The sequence below is a fragment of the Rutilus rutilus genome (genome assembly GCF_951802725.1).
Source record: "Rutilus rutilus genome assembly, chromosome: 2".
Taxonomy (NCBI): Eukaryota; Metazoa; Chordata; class Actinopteri; order Cypriniformes; family Leuciscidae; genus Rutilus; species Rutilus rutilus.
In genome coordinates, this window is record NC_140210.1 from 22892061 (window position 1) to 22907766 (window position 15706).

General features: G+C 40.4%; 1 protein-coding gene across 1 annotated transcript in view; it reads left to right on the forward strand.

The window, feature by feature from the left end:
- Window positions 1-307: 307 nt before the first annotated feature.
- Window positions 308-15706, forward strand: part of LOC311281283 (putative ribonuclease ZC3H12C) — a 238735-nt gene continuing 223336 nt past the window's right edge. Inside the window, exon 1 of the mRNA XM_084394113.1 lies at window positions 308-618. The gene's annotated coding sequence lies outside the window, so the exon portion shown is untranslated. The remainder of the gene's footprint in view (window positions 619-15706) is intronic.

The following is a 15706-nucleotide window of genomic DNA, read 5'->3' on the forward strand; positions in this document are numbered from 1 at the left end:
AGCGAGCCAGGTGTTTTCCACTGTCAGTCTGCTCCCTAATGGCTAAGACCTCATGCTGCAGCTGCCTGCAAATGCCCCTTTTGTTTGGTTCCATTGTTGACCACGCACCCCTCGTCTATTCATGGTCCACGAGGGGGAAGACCTTTTGGACAGCCACTAGTTTATCACCACACACCCTTAGGATACAAATTGTGTGTGTGTATCAGAGAAAGAGAGTGAGAGTGTGTGTCAGTATTTACGCTTCATTGTGAGCTCTGCACTCTCATTGATTCGCAGATAGTGACTGGTTTATTAGGGAAATGGTAGACATTGTAGCTCCATCTGCTCAAGCTCTCATTGTCTTTTGAAGGAAAACAATCTACAGCACAGAGTGTCACTTCTTCAAACTTTTCTGGGTTTCGGGGCCCTTCATCTGCTTGACAAGATTTGTGCATCCCTAAGCATCACTTGGTTTCTGCTTCTTGGATTTGAGTTGGAGTACAACAAGGAGAATCTATATTTTGTGCATGGCAATCTGCTGACTCAGCTAATTTTGAACTGAGAAGAGATATTTTAAGTAACCACAATAACGTTCCACATAATTTGCCTACTTTTGGGTTGGACCTTCTCTCACTTATGGTAAGTCTGTTTTTTTTTTTTTTTTTTTCAGGCATCAGCTATCTTGTGTTTATTGCATTAAGTGTCAGTGTCTGTAAAATCCTTAATTTGAATGCGCAGTTTCCTCCATGTAGAATTAATATTTCATGTGTTTTCTGCTCACTAGTTGTTGGTAGTATCTATTACTTCTGCTATTTCACTTGATTTTGCTTGGTTTGTGGGTACTTTGTAGGTACCGGTGTCAGAATATCTTAACTCTTTCCCCGCCATTGAATTTTTCCGGTTTTCTGGGTTTTCACTGTTATGCGGTAGGGGGCAAAAATTCGCGTTTTTTTATTTTATTAAACTTACTCGCATTCCAGTGTTGATGAAAAAAATGCATTATGATTTTTTTTAAAGCAGAGGCTCTGTTCTGTTTCCCTTTCCCTCTTTCCCTGCCAGCATTTCTTTTTTAAGTTGCCAGCCTTATAAAATTATTGTAAAATTATGAATATCGGAACATGCAATATGTCAAAAGAAGAAAAGAGGTTCTTCTTTTGATATATTGCATGTTCTGATATTCATAACAAAATATACTGGCCATGAAATTTTCATTAAAATTATCCAAACCACGGGCGGTGGCTGGCAACAACAAAAAAAAAAAATGCTGGCAGGGAAAGAGTTAAGGACAACTGTCATAGAGATGTCCACATGTTGCTATGTCTTCATAGTTTGTGCTTATTTACACTTTCTTTAAAAGGAAAGTGGGAAGGGCATGCTTGCAGACATTTGTTAGAGAATGGAGAAAAACATTATGTTTTGACTTACTTTGCCGCTCTTAAAATGTTTGCAATGGAGCTGGGGCCCTCTCCCCTTTACCTCCCCTTTACCTCCCCCCCTTTACCTCCCCTTTTTTAAAATAAGAATTAATGAAGGAAAGGAGAGTATCTTACAGACTAGCCTATATCTCATATAGGCTTAAATACATTTCATGTAACTTGATCAATGTACTCTGTACATCTTGCCTCCTTGTGCATGTGAATGTATATTCTTGGGAGTACACTTGCGGAATCTCAAAGTTTCATTTAGTGTTACATTTCTGAAATAAAGAAATGAATGGATTTATAACTTGGTTGGTGGATGTATGATGTGCTTCAGGTTTTTATTCCCCAGTGGCCTTAGTAGACATCTGTTGCCCTGCTGGGACCCCTATCCCACCCTGTATATTTTTTCAGATTTATGCAGATTTATTGATTTTATTTGACAGTTGAAAAATAAACAATATTTAAATAACTTTTTCCATTTATTTATCCATTTGCACCCTGAATACCATGGATATGACTCTTTTTAAATCTTTTACACAACTTCAGAATGGTCCAGCCCTGGCTTGCATGCCGGCAAGGTTTGAAAAATGCCAACAAATCAAATGTGACCCTACTAGCAAACATGTGGCTGGAGAGGCTATGGCACTGTTTTTTTAATAAACCAGGCATTGGCCAGTTTTGATTTTCAAGCACTCATTGTCTTAATAATCTGTCTGTCGTGTTCTTTTTGTTAGACAAGTCAGACACATGGGGCGCCTTTGTACAGCAGCTGCAGCCTAGCAGAAGTTGGTTAGTTGGTTAGTTAGCAACCGGCCGTCATCCACCAGCCCCCAGCCCCCAGTGTGCCCCCAGCCCCCCTAGGCTCCCCCCTCCTCCTTTTTTTTCTTTTATGTCCCTCATATTAATTTTAACGTAGTATAATTTCAATTTAACTAATTTATTAACTTTTTTATTTTTACTTGTACTTTTTATTTCTTATGAAACTTACGATTACTTTTTTGTTTTATTCTGTAAAGCACTTTGTATGAAATGTGCTATATAAATAAACCTGAAAAAAAAAAAAGCGCTGTGGCTCTGCAGTTACTGTACTATTCCGTACTATAGTAATTACAGTACAATCTTCAAAATTTGATGGTCATACATGACAAACTGCACTGTTTATTTAATTTCTTTCTTTGTTTTATTGTATTCATTAGGGCCCAAGCCCTGAAAGCGCGAAGACCCTATTGTTTTCGTAAAGATTATTAGGGCCCAAGCCCCGAAAGGGCGAAGGCCCTATTGTTTTCGGTCGGATTATTATTATTATTAGGGCCCAAGCCCAAAGGGCGAAGGCTCTATTGTTTCCGGAAGGATTATTTATTATTAGGGCCCAAGCCCTGAAAGGGCGAAGGCCCTATTGTTTTCCTAAGGATTATTATTATTAGGGCCCAAGCCCTGAAGGGGCGAAGGCAGGGGGGCTCGACAGCGCCGAGCGCCGAAGGGGCGAAGGCATGGCAGGGGGGCTCGACAGCGCCCCCTGGAATGGGGTCCGAAAATTTGGTTCATAAATCAAACACGCTTCCATGTAATAATATGAAACTCAGTATACATATAGATCTCATCGGGCCGAACAACTTTTGTGCTCTAAGTTTTACAAAAGCCCAACAGGAAGTCGGTTATTATACATTGCTTGGAAAACGCATACAATGGAATGTGAAATACTACTCCAAGGGAATTCATCCGATCGCCACCAAACTCGGTGTGAATGAAGTCAAGACACTGAGGATGAATTTTTGCGAACGGATTTTTTATATCTCGAACGGTTCGGCCGTGGCGAGGAAATGAATTTATGGTGAATAATGGGACACAGGAAGTGTGTTATAACTTCTGCATACATTAACTGATCTTGATGAAACTTCAGCAGTGTGTTCGTTGTAAGAGGCCGATCACATGGATGTGACTATTGTGAGTCAAAGTTATAGCGTCACCAACTGGCTGCAGGAAGTTTGTCACTTTCAAAATGATTTGAAATCACTCTCTTATTTTTACCCGATTTGCTTCAAACTTTATGTGTATAATGTAGACCCACAGCAGATGTAGACCTGTGAAAGGATTATTGATATCTTAGATACTGTTGCCATGGCAACGCATTGAACTTTAATATTATTTTTTGATGCTTTTGAGACTCTTAGCATGCTTGAAATTGCATGAAACTCGACAGACACATCACATTTATTAGCCAGTAGACATGTGCAAAGTTTCAGAAACGGGCGTGGTGGAATGGCTCAGTAGCGCCACCTTTTGACCAAAGTGGGGGGTTAGATTCATCTACAGCAACAAAACTTGGTATGTATATTGTTCTCATCAAGCCGGACAACTTTCCAATTTACAATCATTAGCACCGACCAACAGGAAGTCAGATTTTTTGGTTTGAATGTGTATTTTTCTGGAGAATTTTCTCTCCCTCTCTCTCTCTCTGTCTCTGTGTGTGTGAGGAGGGGGGGGGGGGGATTTTTCACCCTTGAACGGGGTCTGAAAACTTGGTCCATAGATCAAACACGCTTGCATGAATTAATATGAAACTCAGTACACGTACAGATCTTATCGGGCCGAACAACTTTCCCTGGTCAAGTTGTACGCCAGCCCAACAGGAAGTCGGCTATTATGGGTTGTTTGGAGAACGCTTGCTCTGGTATTTGAAATAATCCTCCTAGGCAATTCTTTTAATTGCCACCAAACTCGGTCAGCATAAAGTCAAGACATTGAGGATGCTAAATTGCGGACGGATTTTTGATATCTCGAACGGTTTGGCCGTGGCGAGGAAACGAATTTATGGCGAGAAAAGATAAAAAACGAAGTGTTATAACTTCTGCATACATTAACTGATCTTGATGAAACTTCAGCAGTGTGTTCGTGGTAAGAGGCCGATCACATGTATGTAACTATTTTGAGTCAAAGTTATAGCGCCACCAACTGGCAGCAGGAAGTGTGTCACTTTCTAAATGCTTTTGACAAAAGTGAGCGGGTTAATTTTATGTACAGTCACAAAAATCAGTACACATATTGGTCTCATCGAGCCGGACAATTTTCTAATTAGCTCCGAGCATTAGGAAGTCAGATATTTTGGTTTGAATGTGGATTTCTTTGCAAAATCAGCCTCTGAATTTTTACCCACTCCTCTTAAGTGGTTTATTTTATTCCAACCAAACTTTTTCAACATGATGAAAATACATTAAAGATGCTAAATTGTAAACAGATAATAAATATCTCAAACGGTTTTGCTATGGCGAGGGATTAAAGTAATGCCAAAAAAGGAAACACTAAAAACCTCATATCTTCTAAAATTATACACCATTTATTTCTACATAAAATTATACAAATATCAGAACTAAACCCATTTTATTCTTTTTTTTTTAAATTTAATAATTGTTTAAGTTTAAAAACATCCAGAATGTTTTTTTAGTCCAAAAAATAAATTATGTCATTCATAGTGCTATACTGCCCTCTTGTGTTCAAAATCAGGTAGGCCTATTGTATCTATATAAAAATATACTAGGTATGTGACGGTGAGAATATTTTACCACCGGTTAATCAACGTGTGACACCGCTGGGGGCTTTTGAATTGCTAACTTAAAAACGAAAGCAAAATTTGTTCGTCTGCACTGACATGGATAATGGTGCAGAGCGTTTTCAATGAATTCCTATGGAAGTAGGAATTAACTAAAAAACGTTCGCTCTTCTCTGCCCGTTCCTCGCCTCGCCATATATATATATGTATATATATATATTTTTTTTTTTTTTGTTTTTTTTTTTTTGTTACATATATATAATGTGCAACCGGCTTGGGCCCGCAATCGCTGCTCGCAGCTATATATATTTTTTCTTTCTGCCTTTTTGCCACTTTTGGGGCCCTTAACGTGCTCGAAAACTCTTGAAACTTTGCACACAGGTCAGAACCTGCGGCCATCAGGGCCGGGCTGAAGCTGGTACCCGGGCGTGGCAGGGGGGCTCAACAGCGCCCCCTTGAATTGGGTCCGAAAACTTGGTCCATAGATCAAACTAGCTTGCATGAATTAATATGGAACTCGGTACACATATAGATCTCATCGGGCCGAACAACTTTCTTGCTCTTAAGTTATACGCCAGCCCAACAGAAAGTCAGCTATTATGGGTTGTTTAGAGAACGCTTGCTGTGGAATTTGAAACACTCCTCCTAGAGAATTATTTCAATCCCCATCAAACTCGGTGTGCATGAAGTCAAGACATTGAGGATGCTAAATTGCGGACGGATTTTTGATATCTCGAACGGTTTGGTCGTGGTGAGGAAACGAATTTATGGCGAGAAAAGAGAAACACGAAGTGTTATAACTTCTGCACACATTAACTGATCTTGATGAAACTTCAGCAGTGTGTTCGTGGTAAGAGGCCGATCAGATGGATGTGACTATTGTGAGTCAAAGTTATAGCGCCACCAACTGGCAGCAGGAAGTGTGTCACTTTCAAAATGTTTTTGACAAAAGTGGGGGGGTTAGTTTTACCCACAATTACAAAAATCAGTACGTATATTGGTCTCATCGAGCCGGACAACTTTCTAATTTACAGGCATTAGCTGCAACCAACAGGAAGTCAGATATTTTGATCTGAATATGGATTTTTTGTTAAATCAGCCTCTGAGTTTTTAGTTACTCCTCCTAAAAGGTTTATTTTATTCCCACCAAACTTTTTCCACATGATAAAAATATATTAATGATGCTAAATTGTAAACGGATATTGCATATCTCAAACGGTTTTGCTATGGCGAGGGATTAAATTAATGTCAAAAAGGAAGCAGGAAACATCTCATAACTTCTAAAAATGTAATTATACACCATTTATTTTTATATAAAATTATACAAATATTAGAACTAAACCTATTTTATTCTGTTTTTGCAATTCAAGAAGTATGAAAAAGTTAAAAACAGGCTATTTAGTGCTATACTTTACTGCCCTCTTGTGTCCAAAAGGATATCAAAATAGTATATAAAACGTTTTACTAGGTAGGCCTATTGTATTTAAATATAAATTTATTAGGTATATGACTGTGAGGATATTTTCCCATCGGTTAATCGACGTGTGACACGAGCAGGTGCTTTTAAATCGCTAATATAAAAGTGAAAGTAAAAAACGGAAGTCCGCACGGACATTGATAATGGTGCACGTTGGAAAAAATGATACTTTTAAACATAACACTAAACCGCCATTAGGTGTCACCAGGCGACCATCTTAATGAGCGAGTCATTGATTCATTCGTTCAAACGATTCGTTCCAATGACTGAGTCATTCATGATTGAGACAGATGTTTATGGATTGACCATTGAATCTTTGAGTCAACCGATTCGTTTCAAAATGCTGAATCATTCAGTAATGAGAAAACAAGTTGCTGTGAGATGCGCGATGGTTCTGCTGTGATCTTTGTTTAACTATTTTTGCTGCTGAAACAGAACAAAAACAGTCAATATTGCATCTAAAATGTAAGTGACTTAATTGTAACTGTTTATTAACCTGTTGTATGAAATCAATGTCACAGTTTCAATCGTGATTGTATTCAGGAAATAGTTGCCTACTCGTCAAGTGAGGTTGCTTAACTCTATCATATGTTATAAAATATATAAAAACTTTATAGTCAGTATGTTGTTAACTGGGTTGCTTTTTTGTGTGCTGCGCTCATTTGTTTACAATTCTCCTGGAGAAGCAGCATGAGCCTCAGCAGTGCAACCTTGTTACCATTGATCAGTAATACATTCATTATTAACTGCTGATTGCAACTTAAAATGAATGTAATGAAATTAGAATAATCTCTCGTTTTAGTGATTCCCAAGTTATTTTTTTGTTATTGACGTTCTAATCAGGCTATACTCTGGTCGGGCAAGTAAAATTCTCTTTCAGGTAGGCCTATTGTATTTATATATAAATATATTAGGGATGTGACTGTGATAACATTTTCCCACCGGTTAATCGACGTGTGACACCACTGAGCGCTTTTAAATCGCTAACTATAGGATACTATATACTAGTAAAATACAGACGTCCGCACAGACATTGATAATGGTGCGGAGTAGAGCGAGCATTTTCAATTTATTCCTATGGATGTAGGAATTAACTAAAACATTTTATTTATGTTTTTGTGTCCACTGTTCAACCGCAACCGCGTCACACACACACACACATTCCAGAATTGCAATCTTGACATCGCAGCCTGTTCATTATAGCCCTAATACAATATAATAATAAAAATAGTCAACCTAACATAAACGAATTACACTGCTCTGTTTAAATAGTCAGTAGTACAATCTGTACCATTCACAGTAAGCAGAGCTCCACTGTGATGTTTCCAAGAACATTTTTGCGCGTGTGAAGAGGATGATTTTTTCCATCGATATTGGAACACGAGTGAAGTACAAAGCCTATAATAAAGAATAGTTTAGCATCCAAATACATCGCAAATATTGAAACATTTTGATTCTAATGAGAGGGTTACGTGAGACCAACACTGCTTACTTTCGTTTTTATTTTTACATTAAATTTAAAGGATTTGTTGTGGAATATTTTGGGTGTATCATAAAATCAGAATAAGGTAAGACAAGTAAAATTTTCTGTCTTATATTTATATATATATATATATATATACGTATATATATAAGTATATATATATATATATATATATATATATATATATATATATATATGTGTGTGTGTGTGCGTGTGTATATATATATATATATATATATATATATATATATATATATATATATATATATATATATATGTGTGTGTGTGTGTGTGTATATATATATATATATAAATATAGCTGCGAGCAGCGATGGAGGGCCAAAGCCGGTGGCACCGCCATCCCCGGTGCCTTTAGGTAACTAAAGGCACCGGGGTGGCGGTGCCACCGGCTTGGGCCCGCAATCGCTGCTCGCAGCTATATTTAAGTTGGCTTGAGAAAGCCAACTTACTGAAATCCTATTTAAACTTATTATTAGTGGTGCTTGCTGAAAGCAAGGCATCACTATTGTTATTGCTCATACTTATTAGTGGTGCTTTTTTAAAAGCATCACTATTGTTATTGCTCATACTTATTATTCTTTTTTTTATTATTATTCTTATTCTGGACAAAAGTTTGGCGCGTAACTCGCCCCGCACCATTTGTCTCAGACCCCTGAGTGAGGTGTCAAATCGACCGGCTCATTGAGGAGAGGTGTGCTATGATTTTTCTAAGCGATCGGGTGTACGATGTTCGCACAGCGGACGAAAAAGCGGCCAAAAAAGTCCCCATTGACTTTGCATTGGGAGTTCTAAAAACATTTGAATCCAAACCGACGTTTTCACACACACAGACTCCAAAGGGCCTGTCACCCCTGCATCTCTCCCTCTCTCTCTCCCTCAGAGGATTTATATTATCAAGCAGCCAATAAGTAATGGCCTAAAATCTTCATAGCCACACCCTAGCAACCAGTTACAGCACCCTAGCAACCACTAAGAGCTCCCTAGCAACCACCCTAAACCAAAAAAAAATAAATTTTACATTTTTTTGTATTTTTTAAAGCAATATTACACTCGTGGCCTTGCAATATCGCTCCATGCTTGTGCTTAATCGGCCATAGCCGTACTGAAGGCACTCGTTATTAAAGATTTTAATAACTCTATAAAAACTCCATAGTAACCACATCTTTGACAACTACCAACCACCTAGTAACACCATAGCAACTATCAAAAATACCTTAGCAACCATCCTGAACACCCTAGAAACGTCTAGAAACGCTCTGGTAGATCATATAAACACGAAGGTGGTCTCGTTTCACTCAGGGCATCAAATGGCCAATCATGAATCACCTCAACACTTCCTAGCCCCTCCCTAGCAACCATTGTCGAGCACCTTAGCAACCAAAATCCTAGAGGGATATCTTCTATTCTGAATATGACAGAGGCATGGGAGTTGGTTTATATCATTCATACTGAAAAGCAGCCTTTGGAGTTTCATCATTAGCAGCTGCCAAGCCACTCCATAGCAACCAAACAGAGTACCCTAGCAACTATTTATCAAGACCTATATCTCTGTATCAGAGCATCGTATAGAGATGGGGGTTGGTTTATATAATTCATAGTGACACAAAGCATTTGGAGTTTCATGATTGGCAGCTGCCAAGCCACTCCCTAGCAACCAATCAGAGTAGCCTAGCAACCAAAATCCAAAGAGGGATATCTTCCAGTCTGAATGTCACAGAGGCATGGGAGTTTGTTTATTTCATTCATAGTGAAAAGAAGCCATTGCAGTTTCATCATTGGCAGCTGCCAAGCAACTCCATAGCAACCAAACAGAGTAACCTAGCAACCAAAATCCAAAGAGGGATATCTTCCATTCTGAATGTCACAGAGGCATGGGAGTTTGTTTATTTAATTCATAGTGAAAAGAAGCCATTGTAGTTTCATCATTGGCAGCTGCCAAGCAACTCCATAGCAACCAAACAGAGTACCCTAGCAACCAAAATCCAAAGAGGAATATCTTCCATTCTTAATGTCATACAGGAATGGGAGTTGGTTTATATCATTCATAGTGACAAGAAGTCTTTGCAGATGTATCATTGGCAGCTGCCAAGTAACTCCATAGCAACCAATCAGAGTACCCTAGCAACCAAAATCCAAAGAGGGATATCTTCCATTCTGAATGTCACAGAGGCATGGGAGTTGGTTTATATCATTCATAGTGACAAGAAGCCTTTGGAGTTTCATGATTGGCAGCTGACAAGCCACTCCCTAGCAACCAAACAGAGTGCCCTAGCAACCAAAATCCAAAGAGGCATATCTTCCATTCTGAATGTTGCAGAGGCATGGGAGTTGGTTTATATCATTCATAGTGACAAGAAGCCTTTGGAGTTTCATGATTGGCAGCTCACAAGCCACTCGCTAGCAACCAAATAGAGTACCCTAGCAACCAAAATCCAAAGAGGGATATCTTCCATTCTGTATGTCACAGAGGCATAGGAGTTGGATTACATCATTCATACTGACAAGCAGCCTTTGGAGTTTCATGATTGGCAGCTGCCAAGCTACTCCCTAGCAACCAAACAGAGTACCCTAGCAACCGTTTAGCAAAACGTATATCTCTGCATCAGAACATCGTATAGAGAGGGGAGTTGGTTTATATCATTCACACTGAAAAGAAGCCTTTGCAGTTTCATCATTAGCAGCTGCCAAGCAACTCCATAGCAACCAAACAGAGTACCGTAGCAACCATTTTACAAGACCTACATCTCTGCATCAGAATATTGTATAGAGATGGGGGTTGGCTCATTTGTTTCAGTTGTAAAACAGTCTGTAAATATCACCATGGTAACTGTGTATTCACACCCTAGCAACCATTTAGAGCCACCTAGCAACCATATTGCAACATATAGAAGCAATATTTCAGCTCCACAACATCGTACAGACATGGTTGTTGGCTCGTATGCAATCATGTACAACACACTAGCAACCGAGTGGCGAGTTTTGCCACTGCAAGCACCACTTCACATTTTCTTCAGGAAATGTACATTCTAGTTAGTGGTGCTTGCTGAAAGCAAGGCATCACTATTGTTATTGCTCATACTTATTATTCTTCTTCTTATTAATGGTGCTTGCTGAAAGCAAGGCATCATTAGTGTTCTCTTGCATACTTATTATTTTTATTATTATTATTCTTCCACACAAAAGTTTGGCGCGTAACTCGTGCCGCAGCTTTTGTCACAGACCCACGAATGAGGTGTCAAATCGTGCGGATTATTCGGGAATGGTGTGCTATGACTTTTATAAGCGATCGGGGGTACGGTGTTCGCCCCAGGGGCGAAAAAGCAGCCGAAAAATCCCATTGACTTAACATTGCAACAAACTTTGACGAGTCATAGCTCCGAGCGAGGATTTCGCAGAAATGTGTGATTTGCCACATTTGAAGAGGATGGCAGGCTGTGTGAGACCATACCTCACAATGGGGTAAAAGTTGCACCCCTGGGGGGCAGGAGCTGCCCAAAGTTTCCCATTGACTTACTATGGTGTAGGACGGCCCAGCATGTGTTTTTCCTACTATGGTAAATTGCATAGGGATTTTGTATTGAACATAGCTCTGGATCACAGTGTCATAGAGACAAGGGGGCGGGCTCATTTTACTCAGATGACCAATCAGTCTCTCAGGATCATTGTGAAGCTATCAAGCCATGCCCTAGCAACCATTTAGAGCACCTTAGCAACAAGTCCCATAGACTTCCATTGAAAGAGATCAAAGGGATATCTCCGGACTGAATTGTCATAGAAACATGAAGGTGGTCTCGTTTGACTCGGGGCAGCAAACAGCCAATCATGAATCACCTCAACACTTCCTAGCCCCTCCCTAGCAACCATTGTCGAGCCCCTTAGCAACCAAAATCCAAAGAGGGATATCTTCCATTCTGAATGTCACAGAGGCATGGGAGTTGGTTTATATCATTCATACTGAAAATCAGCCTTTGGAGTTTCATCATTGGCAGCTGCCAAGCCACGCCATAGCAACCAAACAGAGTACCCTAGCAACTATTTAGCAAGACCTATATCTCTGTATCAGAGCATCGTATAAAGATGGGGGTTGGTTTATATCATTCATAGTGACAAGAAGCCTTTGAAGTTTCATCATTGGCAGCTATCAAGCCACCCACTAGCAACCAAATAGAGTACCCTAGCAACCAAAATCAAAAGAGGGATATCTTCCATTCTGAATGTCACAGAGGTATGGGAGTTGGTTTATTTCATTCATAGTGACAAGAAGCCTTTGCAGTTTCATCATTGGCAGCTGTCAAGCAACTCCATAGCAACCAAATAGATTACCCTAGCAACCAAACTTCAAAGAGGGATATCTTCCATTCTGAATGTCACAGAGGCATGGGAGTTGGTTTATATCATTCATACTGAAAAGCAGCCTTTGCAGTTTCATCATTGGCAGCTGCCAAGCAACTCCATAGCAAACAAACAGAGTACCCTAGCAACCAAAATCCAAAGAGGGATATCTTCCATTCTGAATGTCACAGAGGCATGGGAGTTGGTTTATATCATTCATACTGACAAGCAGCCTTTGGAGTTTCATGATTGGCACCTGCCAAGTCACTCCCTAGCAACCAAACAGAGGACCCTAACAACCGTTTATCAAGACCCATGTTTCTGCATCAGAACATCGCATAGAGATGGGGGTTGGCTCTTTTGTTTCGGTTGGGAAACAGTCTGTAAATATCACCATGGTAACTGTGTATTCACACCCTAGCAACCGTTTAGAGCCACCTAGCAACCATGTTGAAACATATAGAAGCCATATTTCAGCTCCACAACATCGTACAGACATGGTTGTTGGCTCGTATGCAATCATGTACAACACCCTAGCAACCGAGTGGCGAGTTTTGCCACTGCAAGCACCACTTCACATTTTCTTCAGGAAATGTACATTCTAGTTATTATTATTATTATTCTGGACAAAGTTTGGCGCGTAACTCGCCCCGCACCGTTTGTCTCAGAGCCATGAATGAGGTGTCAAATCGACCGGCTCATTAAGGAGAGGTGTGCTATGACTTTTATAAGCGATCGGGGGTGCGGTGTTCGCCCCAGGGGCGAAAAAGCGGCCAAAAAAGTCCCATTGACTTAACATTGCGACAAACTTTGACCACACGTAGCTCTGAGCAAGGATTTCGCAGAAACGTGTGATTTGCCACATTTGAAGAGGGTGACAGGCTCTGTAAGAACATACCTCACAATGGGGCAAAAGTTGCACCCCTGGGGGGCAGGAGATGCCCAAAGTTGCCCCATTGACTTACTATGGGGAAGGAACGTCCCGTGAAACACACATGCTTTTCCTACTATGGTAAATTGCATAGGGACTTTGTATTGAACGTAGCTCTGGATCACAGTGTCATAGAGACAAGGGGGAGGGCTCATTTTACTCAGACGACCAATCAGTCTCTCAGGATCATTGTGAAGCTATCAAGCCACGCCCTAGCAACCATTTAGAGCCCCTTAGCAACAAGTTCCATAGACTTCCATTGAAAGAGTTCAAAGAGATATCTCCAGACTGAATTGTCATAAAAACATGGGGGTGGTCTCATTTGACTCGGGGCAGCAAACAGCCAATCATGAATCACCTCAACACTTCCAAGCCCCTCCCTAGCAACCACTGTCGAGCACCTTAGCAACCAAAATCTAAAGAGGATTATCTTCTATTCAGAATGTCACAGAGGCATGGGAGTTGGTTTATATCATTCATAGTGACAAGAAGCCTTTGCAGTTTCATCATTGGCATCTGCCAAGCCACTCCATAGCAACCAAACAGAGTACCCTAGCAACCAAAATCCAAAGAGGGATATCTGCCATTCTGAATGTCACAGAGAAATGGGAGTTGGTTTATATCATTCATAGTGACAAGAAGCCTTTGCAGTTTCATTATTGGCATCTGCCAAGCCACTCCATAGCAACCAAACAGAGTACCCTAGCAACCAATATCCAAAGAGGGATATAATTGTCATAGAAACATGGGGGTGGTCTCATTTGACTCGGGGCAGCAAACGGCCAATCATAAATCACCTCAACACTTCCTAGCCCCTTCCTAGCAACCATTGTCGAGCACCTTAGCAACCACAATCCAAAGAGGGATATCTTCCATTCTGAATGTCACAGAGGCATGGGAGTTGGTTTATATCATTCATAGTGACAAGAAGCCTTTGGAACTGCATCATTGGCAGCTGCCAAGTAACTCCATAGCAACCACACAGAGTACCCTAGCAACCAAATTCCAAAGAGGGATATCTGCCATTCTGAATGTCACAGAGAAATGGGAGTTGGTTTATATCATTCATAGTGACAAGAAGCCTTTGCAGTTTCATCATTGGCAACTGCCAAGCCACTCCCTAGCAACCAAACAGAGTACCCTAGCAACCGTTTAACAAAACGAATATCTCTGTATCAGAACATCGTATAGAGATGGGAGTTGGTTTATATCATTCATACTGACAAGCAGCCTTTGGAGTTTCATGATTGGCAGCTGCCAAGCCACTCCCTAGCAACCAACAGAGTACCCTAGCAACCAAATAACAAAGAGGGATATCTTCCATTCTGAATGCCACAGAGGCATGGGAGTTGGTTTATGTAATTCATAATGACAAGAAGCCTTTGCAGTTTCATCATTGGCAGCTGCCAAGCCACTCCCTAGCAACCAAACAGAGTACCCTAGCAACCGTTTAGCAAGACCTATATCTCTACATCAGAACATCGTATAGAGATGGGAGTTGGTTTATATCATTCATACTGACAAGAAGCCTTTGCAGTTTCATCATTAGCAGCTGCCAAGCAACTTCATAGCAACCAAACAGAGTACCCTAGCAACCAAAATCAAAAGAGGGATATCTTCCATTCTGAATGTCACAGAGGCATGGAAGTTGGTTTATATCATTCATACTGACAAGCAGCCTTTGTAGTTTCATTATTGACAGCTCCCAAGCCACTCCCTAGCAACCAAATAGAGTACCCTAGCAACCAAAATTCAAAGAGGGATATCTTCCATTCTGTATGTCACAGAGGCATGGGAGTTGGATTATATCATTCATACTGACAAGCAGCCTTTGGAGATTCATGATTGGCAGCTGCCAAGCCACTCCCTAGCAACCAAATAGAGTACCCTAGAAACCATTTTACAAGACCTACATCTCTGCATCAGAATATTGTATAGAGATGGGGGTTGGCTCATTAGTTTCGGTTGGAAAACAGTCTGTAAATATCACCATGGTAACTGTGTATTCACACCCCAGCAACCATTTAGAGCCACCTAGCAACCATATTGCAACATATAGAAGCCATATTTCAGCTCCACAACATCGTACATACATGGTTGTTGGCTCGTATGCAATCATGTACAACACCCTAGCAACCGAGTGGCGAATTTTGCCACTGCAAGCACCACTTCACATTTTCTTCAGGAAATGTACATTCTAGTTAGTGGTGCTTTTTTAAAAGCATCACTATTGTTATTGCTCATACTTATTATTCTTTTTTTTATTATTAGTGGTGCTTTTTTAAAAGCATCACTATTGTTATTGCTCATACTTATTATTCTTCTTCTTCTTCTTATTATTATTATTCCGCCCAAAGTTTGGCGCGTAACTTGCCCCGCACCGTTTGTCACAGACCCCTGAGTGAGGTGTCAAATCGACCGGCTCATTGAGGAGAGGTGTGCTATGACTTTTCTAAGCGATCGGGTGTACGATGTTCGCACAGCGGACGAAAAAGCGGCCAAAAAAATCCCATTG